Below are 12,787 nucleotides of genomic sequence, written 5' to 3' on the forward strand. Positions count from 1 at the left end.
CATTGTTCTTGAGTTCTCAGCAGTCCTCATTGTCCGCTATGTTCAGTGAGTCCAGTTTTATCCCATGCTTTTTGGACCCAGCAATACCACTCTTGGAAATATACCCAAGAGATGCCCTATCATACAACAAAAGTATATGCTCAACTATGTTCATAGCAGCATTGTTTGTAATAGCCAGAACCTGGAAACAACCTAGATGCCCTTCAATGGAAGAATGGATGAAGAAAGTATGGAATATATACATATTAGAGTACTACTCAGCAGTAAAGAACAATGACTTCTTGAATTTTGCATATAAATGGATGAAAATAGAAAACACTATCCTGAGTGAGGTAGGCCAGACCCAAAAAGGGGAACATGGGATGTACTCACTCATATTAGGATGGGTTCTAAAGCTACAGAGAGTATTGTCTTGAAAAACAAAACCAAAGCAAACAAAAACAACAACAAAAAAACCAAACAAAACATAACAAAAACAAACCCAAAAACAGTAACAAAAACAAACCAAAAAACTGCTTGGTAGAATTTGTCAGGAAAGAATTCCAACCTGGAGAGGATTTTTAAAAAGTAGTAGATTTGATTGACTTAACAGGTTGACACTTTGAGATCTTTTACCTTTTTTTTGAGTTAATTTTGATTTTGGTTGTTTGTGCCTTGCATCATCTGGGTTGTGACACTGTGAGTCTGGAACTCTGATGTCTCCACGCCACCCTAAAGCCTGTTTGACTGTCTCTGTCTCTCTCCCCTCTTTCTCACCCCCCTCTCCCTTTTAAAGTTTTATCATAAAATTATACTGAGTTTTTTGAAGAATCAATCAGTTTGTTTAAATCAGTCAGTGTTCTCTGTCTTTCTGCCTTTCTCATCTTTGTTTCCTCCTTCTACTTCCTGTTAGTTTCTTTCTTATTTCCGGTGATGAGAGCTGGGTTGCCCTGTACCTTCTGATATAATCACTCAACGCTGCAGGTCTCCCTCTGAGTCTTTCCTCGGCTACATCCCAGTGCCTTGGTTTTTACTGCAAACAAACCTGGTTTCCCGTTAGTGCTGTTTGAAAGGCGTTGGCCCATTTCCTCACATTTGTAATACCCCGTTGGTCATTCTGCTGCCGACCTCTGGATTAATCCTGCTTCACTTGAGAACATATCTTGTGTGCTTTTACTGTGCACTAGTGCATGTGTTTTGTGGGTGTGAGGTGTGGTTTTCATTACATATCAGTCAAACATGGGTGGTTGGTCATGACTCTTACAGCTTGTTGACTTTGTGTCTACTTATTCTGTTCATTTCCAAGAAGATCCTGTTGGTGTCTTCTGTCCATTGTTTTTTCTTTTCAGTTCCCTGGGTTGCACATGGAGATAAGTGGATGGACATTGAGACTGATTGTGTATTCTTGGTAGATTCAGGCTTCCTTCATTAAGCAATGTTCTTCTTTGTCGCCGCTAACTGTCCCTGCTCCAGGTGGATGCTGCCACGCTTCTGCCTTTTACTGTCATAGATCTTTGTAAGTTCCCTTTCGCCGGGCACTTGACATTTTTGTTGCTCTTTTCTCCTTCTTCCCATGCCAAGTTTCCTGGTAATGTTCTTGCCCTTTCTTCTGAAGGTCTTTCTGTAAGGCCTCTTTTAGCTTCCCGGCCCTCCCCACTCCTCATTCCTGAAGGACATTTTGTTTTTTTCCTCCTTGGATATAGACTTCTAGGTTACAGTCCTTCCACCCCTCAGTCGCTTGTAAAATGTCCTGCTTTCTCTGCCCTTCACAGCGTCTAATGACAACTTCAGACTTTTCATACCCGTTCCCTTTGTCTCTTGCTTGTTTACCCCAGTAGCCTTTTGCCTTTTCTCTCTGCAGCTTAGATAAAGGATTCTTACATTTGTGCTGTGTTGGGTGTGTTGAGCTTCCAGAATCCATTTAACATCGCAGTCAAGTCTAAGAGTTTTTCTGCCATCACTTCTTCAGAAGCTGTGTGTGGGTTTTTACTTCTTTCTTGGTTTCTCAGAACATAGTTCTTATTAGGTTGTTCCCCAACTCCCTGCTTAGGATTATACTTTTCAATGTTTTTCCTCTGTTCTTTCTGATGGATGAAATTTTAGGTGTCTCATTTCCTTTGTTGTTCCTAAACATTTTTCATATGATTTCTACTCTTCTAGATTACTATTTGGGGATTTTTTTTTACTTGTAGATTGAGTAGAGGCATTGGTAAACGTGAGCAGAGCATGTGAGGTGACTGGCGTGTGGGGTGCGTAGCTTCTCAATGAAGGAAGGTCTCTCAGTTCCAGGTGGTTTATTCTGTGTCTTTTCTCTCATTGTCCTCTTTGTTACTGCAATGAGTTACTATCAGGTGGGTTTTCCAGGTCACTTTTCTGCTCTGATGCATCTCCTGACTCATCCTCCTGCCTCTCCCTCTCCCCTCTTTCTTGGAATGCTTTTCTGCCTTCTTGGGCACATCCTTCTGTAAGGTAGGCATCTTGAGGTGCCTTGCTGTTTTGTCCTTCATGGGAGTTCATATTTTCTGGTGGCATTTTTTCCCAAAGATCTTCTGAGTATTTGCACCTGATGCCATGAGATGCTGGGGTCTCATCTGGGTCCTCAGAAAAACATTGACATTTCTGTTTTGGTGGGTAGTCCACAGTGTATTTGGCTAAGGGCCAAAGGGCCAAGCTGTCCAGTTTCAAAGCATCTGTGGCATTCTCTGGTTCTTCCTGTGTTCTATGCCATCCCAGAATTGAGGACTCTAACCATGGTCTCCTGGCCTTATTCCATGTGTTGTGCCCTGGTGAAACCTGTTCACACATAACTGTCAGATTGAATTTTTAATCTCTGCCCTATCCCAAACCTCCCTCCTGTGTCCCCACTAAAGGTAGGTGTGACTTTCCTGTGTGTGTGTTTTGTGACTGATTGGTCAAAAGAACAGAGAGTAAGCCGGATGTGATGGATGCTGACACTGTGGTCTGTAGGACATAGGCTCCTGGACCAGAGAGTGGTGTTCACGCATGCAGCCGGCGCGTTGACAGCACTGTCTGTGTAAGGTGCCGCCCTCAGGCTGGACTGGAAAAGAGCAAAAGGAATGGAACACTCTCCGCTAGTCAGGCTAGGAGCGAAGCTTCTGTGCCTCTTCCTGTTGTGCATACACCCGTGAGATCCCAGCACACTCCTGGGACAGATCATCTCAGCCCTCTGAGCTCTAAGCTGCCTTTTGGGTCAGGGCAGGGCCGTGAAGGAAAGCGCAACTCACTCCCAGGTCAGAACTTTGTCTTCTCAGGTTTAGAACTTTTTGAGTCTTTGACTCTATTCACCCTAACTGTGTCTTTGGGATGGATTTGCTTACAGACGGTGGGAGAGACAAAGTACCTTGTGCCTAGTTCATCCTTTCCAGCCCTGGAACTCATCCTATTCCTTCTGCTCTGCATAAAACAGTCCACACCACTCATCTGCTTCAGACTTTCAAAATAGCTTCCTGTCATGCTTAGAATAAAATCAATATTTTCTTCTGACCTTCCCTCCGTCATTAATCTTGTGCCAATCTCTTCTCTGCTTGTTCTGTTCTGTGATCACACTGTCTCACGATTGTTGCATTAATTGCACATTCTCTTCCTCCCAGACCTTCACTGCTTTCTTGTTATCAGAGTCCCAAATCAAACATCCTTTCTTTAGTGAGAACCTCCATTGACATCAAACCCGAAGTTTTTTTTTTTTTGAAACCCCTGTTGATGTTTTCAGTAGATGCATTTAATTTCTGAAAACTATTTGTACTATAGGAGTCTCGTGGCCTGCTGCATTTCATAGCCTACTTTTTACACTAGCTGTTGCCATAGTAACCAGATTAATGCAGGTGTAACTGGAGAGCACCTTGCCTCAGCAGTGTTCAGCATCTCTTGCTTTCTGGAATATTCTAAATGCCTTGCCAAGGCTGCAGGATTGGGTGACTTCAGGTACCCCCTGCACAGTGGTTTTAACTCAGTGAAGTGTGAGACCAGATCCTTCAGGGGAAAACTTGTCCAGTGAGACCATGATCCAGTGGGAAAATGAACCATCCTGTCTGCTGTGACGGAGGTGCTCAGTTATGAAGTCTCTGCAAGGGTCCCAGAAGGACCCAGGAAAGGGAGTCCCGGCTACCTCAGGGTGGCCAGCTCAGTAAGTTGCCCACAAACCCTTTTATGGCCCAGCTTCTTCTCTCCACTCTGTCAGCACTCTGCCCTTCTCCTGGCCTCTCTTCCTTGAGCCCAGCTCCCTGTGCACTCTTTTCTCAGGCTGTCCTTCTGGGGGAGCCCCTAGGCTCAGAGAGCATTCTGAAGGACTTTCACATACTTCTAAACATTTTAACCGAAACAGACAGATGAAGGGGACAGCAGTCCAATTTTAACATTTTGCTATATTTATTTATATTTAAATTTAAAGACAGAAAGCTATACTGTGGAATCTCCATCCATGTTCTTTTGTAAGGAAAACTAATACAGACTAATGTTATTAACAGAATAGAGTTTTGAGAACAATCTTTAGGCATTGCCACACATGTCTAGTGCATGTGCTTTCTCCTGCAGCTTGCTTTCCTGGCATCATCAGCACAGGATGTACCCGTGTGTCATAGTTACTTTTCTATTGCTGTAATAAGACCAAGGCAACTTTTAGAAGGGTTTATTTGCAGCTTACAGTTCCAGGGGGTTAGTGACTGTGATCACCGTGGTGGAGAGCATGGCAGCAGGCAGCATGGCCCTGGAACAGTAGCTGAGAGCTCACATCTTGATCCACAAGCAGGAGCTAACTAGGAATGGTATGGGCTTTTGAAACCTCAAAGCCCATGCTCTGTGACACACCTCTTCAAACAAAGCCTCACCTCCTAATTCTTCCCAAAGTCTTGCCAACTGGGGTCCAAACATTCAAATATTGAGCCTATAGGAGTCTTTCTCATTCAAACCACCACTCCAGGACGAGCCAGCCTGTTCCTGTGAGCTCATTTTCTCCTCTGCACAGGTTCTGATCCCCCCCGCCCCCACCAGCCATCCTGTTCCATCCTTTCTCCTGTTGAGTCTCCCCTTGTTAAAAGGAGCCTTTGGCTTCTATCAACCACGTTGTGGTGGATGCTTTTGAGAGTGTCTTTGTGGGAGCCCTCTGAGTTAATCACATTGACATGGAATTGTTATGTCTAAGTGTGTTTAGATATTGCTCAGGGAGGTAACCCCCACCTTCCTTTTTTCTTTTCTTCCCTGTCTCTCTTTCTTCTTCCATCCTTCCGCTTCTTTTTTTTATTAAGGAAATTGTACCATTTTATTTACACCCTACTTTTTGCTGATGTACATCTCGGCCAACTCTTGGTCCTGACCACTTTCCAAGTGTTTCCATTAAGTTGAGTGGGAAATGGTGTCTTAGGGTTTGATTTCTTGCTCTGGCTGCCAGCTTGATAGAGTGTCTGTTTACTGCCCATTGGATTTTCTCCAGTTCCGACTGTTGCTTCCCATCCTTTCCTTGATTTCTTACTGAGTCATTTATTTATTGATTTATGGAAATTCCCCATGAAATAAGAATTCTGATTCATTGTCAGTTTAATATATCGACAATACCTTTCCACAAGGAGATGGTCTTAGGTTTTTAATGATTTCCATTTATACCGAAGTTCTTAACTTTAACACAGCCAAATACGCTTTCTTTTATATTTTAAGTCATAACTCATTTGTGAAGTAGCTCACTTCTCACAAAGCTGTTCACTTGTTTTAAAACATTTTAATTTTTGAAAAAATGTGAGGTCGTGGTGCATGACTTTCTGCGCAGTTGCAAACATCTGTTCCCTGTAGACAGTGACAGGCATTGATGACAGAACAAAGAAATGTTCCACTCAAGTCTAGCTCAGGGAATGGCATTACTTATAGGAGGAATACCAGAGACCCAAGGACAGCTGTATCACCGAAAATCCTACCCCACGGGAGGGGGCAGCTCGTAGACGCTGTGTCCATAGAGCTTCCCACACAGCTCAGACTGGAGAGTCTTGCCTCTCAGGATTTGTTTACTGATTGCCAACCTTGGGGAGAGGCCTTGGGCGTTTGGTAGCTTTCTCGGTTTCCTTTATTATCAGGACTGTTTTGGCTATTCTGGATTTTTGGTTTTTCCATATGAAGTTGATTATTGTTCTTTCAAGGTCTGTGAAGAATTTCGTTGGGATTTTGATGGGGATTGCATTGAATCTGTAGATTGCTTTTGGTAGGATTGCCATTTTTACTATGTTGATCCTATCTATCCAAGAGGATGGGAGATCTTTCGTTTTCTGGTATCTTCTTCAATTTCTTTCTTCAAAGACTCAAAAGTTCTTGCAAATAGGTCTTTCACTTCTTTGGTTAGTGTTACCCCAAGATATTTTATGTTATTTGTGGCTATTGTGAAAGGTGATGTTTCTCTAATTTCCTTCTCAGCTTCTTTATCATGTGTATATAGGAGGACTACTGATTTTTTTTATTTTGAGTTGATCTTGTATTGTATCCTGCTAAATCACTGAAGCTATTTATCAGCTGTAGGAGGTCTCTGGTAGAGTTTTTGGGTATATATATGATATAATATATATATATATATATATTATATCATATAATCCACAAATAACAAAAGTTTGACTTCTTATTTTCCAATTTGAATCCCCTTGATCTCCTTTTGTTTTCTGACTGCTATAACCAGAACTTCAGGCACTATGTTGAAGAGATATGGAGAGGGTGGACATCCTTGTCTTGTTCCTGATTTTAGTGGAATCGCTTGAGTTTCTTTCCATTTAATTTGATGCTGGCTGTTGGCTTGCTGTATATTGCTCTTATTATATTTAGGTATGTTCCTTGTATCCCTGATCTCTCCAAGACCTTTATCATGAAGGGGTGTTGGATTTTGTCAAATGCTTTTTCAGCATCTAATGAAATGATCATAGGGTTTTTTCTTTCAGTTTATTTATATGATGGATTACATTGTTAGATTTTCATATGTTGAACCATCCTGGCACCTCTGGGATGAAGCTGAGTTGATCATGGAGAATGATTTTTTTTTATGTCTCCTGGATCTGGTTTGCCAGTATTTTATTGAGAATTTTTGCATCGATGTTCATGAGTGAGATTGATCTGTAATTCTCTTTTTTGGTTGAGTCTTTGTGTGGTTTTGGTATCAGGGTAACTGTAGCCTCATAAAAAGAGTTTGTCACTGTTCCTTCTGTTTCTTTTATGTGGAACACTTTGAGGAGTATAGGTATTAGCTCTTCTTTGAAGTTCTGGTAGAATTCTGCACTAAAACCATATGGTCCTGGGGTTTTTTTTGGTTGGGAGGTTTTTGATGACAGCTTCTATTTACTTGCAGTTAATAGGTATATTTAAATTGTTCATCTGGTCTTGATTTGATTTTGGTATATGGTATCTATCTAGAAAATTGTCCATTTCTTTTACCTTTTCCAATTTTGTGGAGTACAGGTTTTTATAGTATGACCTAATGATTCTCTGAATTTCCTCAGTGTTTGTTGTTATGCCCCCCCCCCCTTTTGTTTCTGGTTTTGTTAATTTGGATGTTCTCTCTCTCTCTGCCTTTTGATTAGTTTGGATAAGAATTTGTCTATCTTGTTAATTTTTCTCAAAGAACCAGCTCTTTGTTTCATTGATTCTTTGTATTGTTTTCTTTGTTTCTATTTTGTTGAATAGCCCTCAATTTGATTAGTTCCTGTCTTCTACTCCTCCTGGGTGAGTCTGCTTATTTTTGTTCTAGAGCTTTCAGGTATGCTGTTAAGTCACTAATGTAAGCTTTCTCCATTTTCTTTATGTGGGCACTTAGTGCTATGAACTTTCCTCTTAGCACTGCTTTCATAGTGTCCCATAGGTTTAGATACATTGTGCCTTCATTTTCATTGAATTCAAGGAAGTCTTTAATTTCTTTCTTTATTTCTTCTTTGATTTAGGGTGGTTCAATAGTTCACTGTTCAATTTTTATGAGTTTGTAGGCCTTCTGAGAATAATATTGTTGTTAAATTCTAACTTTAATCCATGGTGATCTGATAAGACAGGGATTACTCCATTTTTGTATCTGTGGAGGTTTGCTTTGTTACTGAGTATGTGGTCAATTTTAGAGAAGGTTTCATGAGGTGCTGAGAAAAAGGTACATTCTTTTGTGTTTGAGTGGAATGTTCTCTAGATGTCTGTTAAGTCCATTTGATTCATGACATCATTTATTTCTCTGTTAAGCTTCTGTCTGGTTGACCTGTTCATTGGTGAGAGTGAAGTGTTGAAGTCTCCTACTATTAGTGTGTGGGGTTTAATGTGTGATTTAAGTTTTAGTAAAGTTTTTTTTTTTTGTACACATGTGGATACTCTTGTATTGGGGCATAGATGTTTAGGATTGAGACTACATCTTGATAGATTGTTCCTCTTATGAGTATAACATGTCCTTTTCCATCTCTTCTGATTGATTTTAGTTTGAAATCTCTTTTGTTAGATATTAGGATATTATACCCTCTTGTTTCTTAGGTCCATTTGATTGGAAAACCTTTTCCCAACCCTTTACTCTGAGGTAGTATCTCAGAGGTTCAGGTGTGTTTCTTGTAAACAGCAGAGGCTGGATCCTGTTTTTGTATCCATTCTCTTAGCCTGTGTCTTTTTATAGGTGAATTGAGTTCATTGATATTAAGAGATATTAATGACCAGTGGTCGTTAATTCCAGTTATTTTTCAGTAGTAGGGTTTGTGTGTTTCCCTTTTTTGGGTTATGCTGGTGAAAGGTTTTCAGTTGCCTGTGTTATTGTGGGTGCAATTAGCTTCCTTGGGTTGGGGTTTTCCTCCTTGTACTTTCTGTAGGGCTGTGTTTGTGGATATGTATTGTTTAAATCTGTTTTTGTCATGGAATACTTGTTTTCTCCATTGAAGGTGATTGAAAGCTTTGCTGGATATAGTAGTCTGGGCTTGCATTCATGGTCTCTAAGTGTCTGCAGCACATCTGCTCAGGACCTTCTGGCTTTATGGTTTCCATTGAGAAGTGGGGTGTAATTCTGATAGGTCTGCTTTCATATGTTAATTGACAGCTCCTTTGCAGCTCTCAATATTCTTTATTCTGTATGTTTTGTGTTTTGATTATTATATGGTGAGGGGACTTTTCTGTTGTTGTTTTTTGCCTTTTGATCCAGTCTATTTGGTGTTCTGTAAGCTTCTTGTAGGGATATCCTTCTTTAGGTTGGAAAAGTTTTCTTCTATGCTTTTGTTGAATATATTTTCTTTGCCTTTGAGCTGAACATCTTCTTCTTCTATCCCTCTTAATCTTAGGTTTTGTCTTTTCATGATATCTCAGAATTTGTTGGATTTAATGTTTTCTTTGACCAATGAGTCTATTTCCTGTATAATGTCTTTAGCACCTGAGATTCTTTTTTCTATCTCTTGTATTCTGTTGGTTATACTTGTTTTTGTAGTTCCTGTTTGTTACCCAGACTCTTCCATATCCAGGATTCCCTCGGTTTGTGTTTTCCTTTTTTACCTCTATTTGAGTACCCTAAGCTTTGTAGGTTGGATCACTTCCTGTCCTCCCTGTAGAAGGCATATCTGCATAAATGTTTGAATTCTGAGGAAATGGCCACACCACACATAGCAATTTTGTGGACTTTTAAGGTCATGGTCTGAGGTAGGGATATGGTTCTCTGTGCATATAACCAGGTGTCCCAGAACTTTCCTGGAATTTCTCTCCTAGAGAGTATCACCTCTTGGTCAGACCTCCAGTCCCCAGCACTGGGACTTTCCTGGAATTTTTCTCCTAGAGAGTATCACCTCTTGGTCAGACCTCCAGTGACCAGCGCTGGGACATGTTCTGGGCTGTCTTTCATTGTTTATGCTTTGGACGATTTGTTCATGTCTAGTAGGCTAGATCTTTCTAACATCCTCATCATCATTATTTTGTGTGTTCTTGATGCTTTTTAAAAAAATCTATAATTTAGAATAGCACATAGAATTTACTAAAATTTTGTTGTCCCTCTTTTAATTAAGGTTCATTGAATTTATGTAGATTTGGAGAATTGTGACTTCTTCTTTTCCTCAAGCACAAAATACCTCTTTATTCATTTGATTGCTTTACTAACTTTTCTGTCAAACATTAAAATAGGTTACATGGATGTCTTATGCACATTTATTACATTTATTCATAAATGATTTCTGTGCTGCATTGCATTTATAAATCTGTATTCTTAAATACCTCTCCTTGTCACTATCTTCAGTTAATACATAGAAATATCACCAATAAGGTGAGCCTTTAACCTGCAATCTTTTTTTTTTTTTGTATCTGTTGCTTTTAACTTTAAGGAAAAGATTGTTTTAAATTTTTAAACTCCTCTTCCTGTACTCTCTTCCCAGTTCAATTCTCAAGAAAGCTGAGACCCTGTCTTTCTTTCTCATCCCCCTTTCTCATCTGCTGTGTGTAGCTGACAGGCAGGGGAGACTCACATGTCCGTTAGAAGAATCAACTGATGAATCAGGGAACATGTGGCCTCTGGCAGCTTCCTCTTCCCCATTGGCCATAGACCTAAGTCTACCACTTTCTGTGCAAGTTTATCTGTCCTCACAAGTTTGCTCTGACTCCTGTTCTTCAGGGATCATTTCCTAGGCAACCCCTCGTCTTCAGAAAGGTGAATCCAGAAGAGCAAACAAAACCCAAGACTTGAGCAAGAATGAAAAAAGTAAATTCTGTGTTCCAACAGCTCATAAAGAAAACCAGTCACAGGGATGTGGAAAGACACATGAGTAAATGGGATTGCGGTGGGCACAAAATGCTACCACAGACTGGAATGGGAGTTAATTTATGGGTAACAGAAAACAAAGATCCGCCGATACATCATCGTGTCGACAGAAGCAATAGAAACAGTAGCTTAGATGCCCTACATAGACAGTGGCTCAGAACAGGGAGCACAGCAACGCATAGTGTATCTGTGCCACATTCCTAGGCAGCTTCTCAGGTACCGGGCTCTACAAGTGAAAACAGCCTTCTAGGCTTTAAATAAATGGCCTTACTCCCTCCCCCATTAATGTTTTATGATGAAAGATTTTACTGTGATTAAAGATTTAATGAAGTTATGAGAAAGGCAGGTCTGATCTTCATTCCTGGAGTCTCCTTTGCCTAGGAGCTAAGGAAAGAGGCTGCTTCTAGGCAGTTGTCAGAACTGAGCATGCTCCAAATGCCATCGCCCCTGGGGAAGACACCCTTGCTTCCAACAGCTCCCATCAGCCAACAGGAGGATATCTTTTGAAAGCCTCTGATGCTACTTTGGTGCCGTGTGTACCAGAGATAGTGACACTGCCTCCGCATCCCTCCCTGGAGAAGCCCAATGTGCTTGGAAGGATTGCTTTGTGATACCCCCTGGCCTCTGGACAGTGTCTGCTTCTGTGTGTGTGTGTACCCTAGACACATTCCCTCTGTCCCCAGGGAGCAGAGGACAGGCGGGATCAATGGCACCTACCAACTGTGAAGGTAAACCATCTTGAGCTCATTCTGGAGTCTCAGCCATCACCCCAGTGGTCCTCTCCCCTACCCTCTTTCTAAGTCCTCTCCCTACCCTCTTCTCCCCTGTACTGTTCTCCCAGAAGTGTCAGGGCACTGAGGCAAACTCCTACATCCCTCTCTATTCCTTTGGCTTGGCTTTCCAGATAGCCAGCATAGCCCTGCCTCCTGCTTGGGGACACACCAGAGAAGTCAGATGTCTCTTAGAAGGTTTTGATTCCACACGGAGCCAGAGATGACCCTGAGAGCACCTCTTTGTCTCTGTATCTCTCTCCCTTCCAAGACAAATGATTCATCCTCTTTCCTCAAGGCCATCACAGCTGCCCTGTGACTCTGCTCTTACAGTGGCCATGGCCATCTCTTTTAGATCAGCCAGCAAGCATCAATTTCCTGTCATGTGCTTACTGTGGCACCTGGTTTTTGGGAAGCTGTGCTAGTTCTAGGCAAGCATTCAACTGTAATGGAAACAGAACTGTAGTGATCAACACCAGTGGAGCATGGGTTGTTGGTACTTCTTAAGTATTGCAGCTGTGTAGCTAATAAGTCCACAGGGAGGAGGCAGTGGGGGTGGCGCATCGCTGCTATAGGAGGTGCCTGGTTTTCCAGCTCCTTCCGGCCCCAGCTCTGCCATTCACAGCCTACGGTTTGGTTCTCATCTCTGAATGGTAACTGAGCTTCAAAGTCTCCCTCTCATTCCAAAGAGGAAGGAAGGGAAGCCAGGGAGGCCACAGGCAAGAAGCCTCCTCCTCTTCCTTCTTCTCCTCCTCCTCCAGGCTCTGTCACCTGGGGTCTGAGAAGCCTGTGGGTTGGGATGCTGCTATTGGTAGTGTCCCTTGCTACAAGGAGCCTTTGGAAGTTGAGAACTCTACTTCCTACCCTGCAGGAAGCAAAGGGAGGGGAGGCTTCAAGTGCCCCAGCTCTAAAGAAGAATAATTTGGAGTCCCAGAGAATGAAGCTTACAGAGAAGTCAGCACAAATACATGGGGCCCAGTTCTTCACATTCCAACACCCAGCCCTTTGCTCAGTCTCAAGACTTCCTCATTTGGACACAGCTTTATTTAGTACACTGTATGCCATATGTATAGATGGTCTTAGGGGCCAATTGCTCGCCACTGGCTAAGACTTGGAGAATTGAGCTACTTTCTAAGGTCATTTGGTTTGTAAAGGGTTTGACAAAGTTCTAAGCACATGCCCAGAGGCCATGGCATTATTATAAACCACATCTCTGCACGTCTTCAGATAGTGGGAAGTTCCACTAGAAAGGGCTCAGCTGCTTCTCTTTGCTATTGGAGGGTTCTGAACTTCCCTCTGTCTCTCCACACAG

General features: G+C 41.9%; 1 protein-coding gene across 4 annotated transcripts in view; it reads left to right on the forward strand.

The window, feature by feature from the left end:
- Trappc9 (trafficking protein particle complex subunit 9) overlaps positions 1–12,787 on the forward strand; it is a 429,432-nt gene that overhangs the window by 275,687 nt on the left and 140,958 nt on the right. The window lies entirely within an intron of this gene.

This window comes from Microtus oregoni, unplaced genomic scaffold, assembly GCF_018167655.1.
Source record: "Microtus oregoni isolate MIOR12 unplaced genomic scaffold, Mior012 000022F_ref0000154, whole genome shotgun sequence".
Classification (NCBI taxonomy): Eukaryota; Metazoa; Chordata; class Mammalia; order Rodentia; family Cricetidae; genus Microtus; species Microtus oregoni.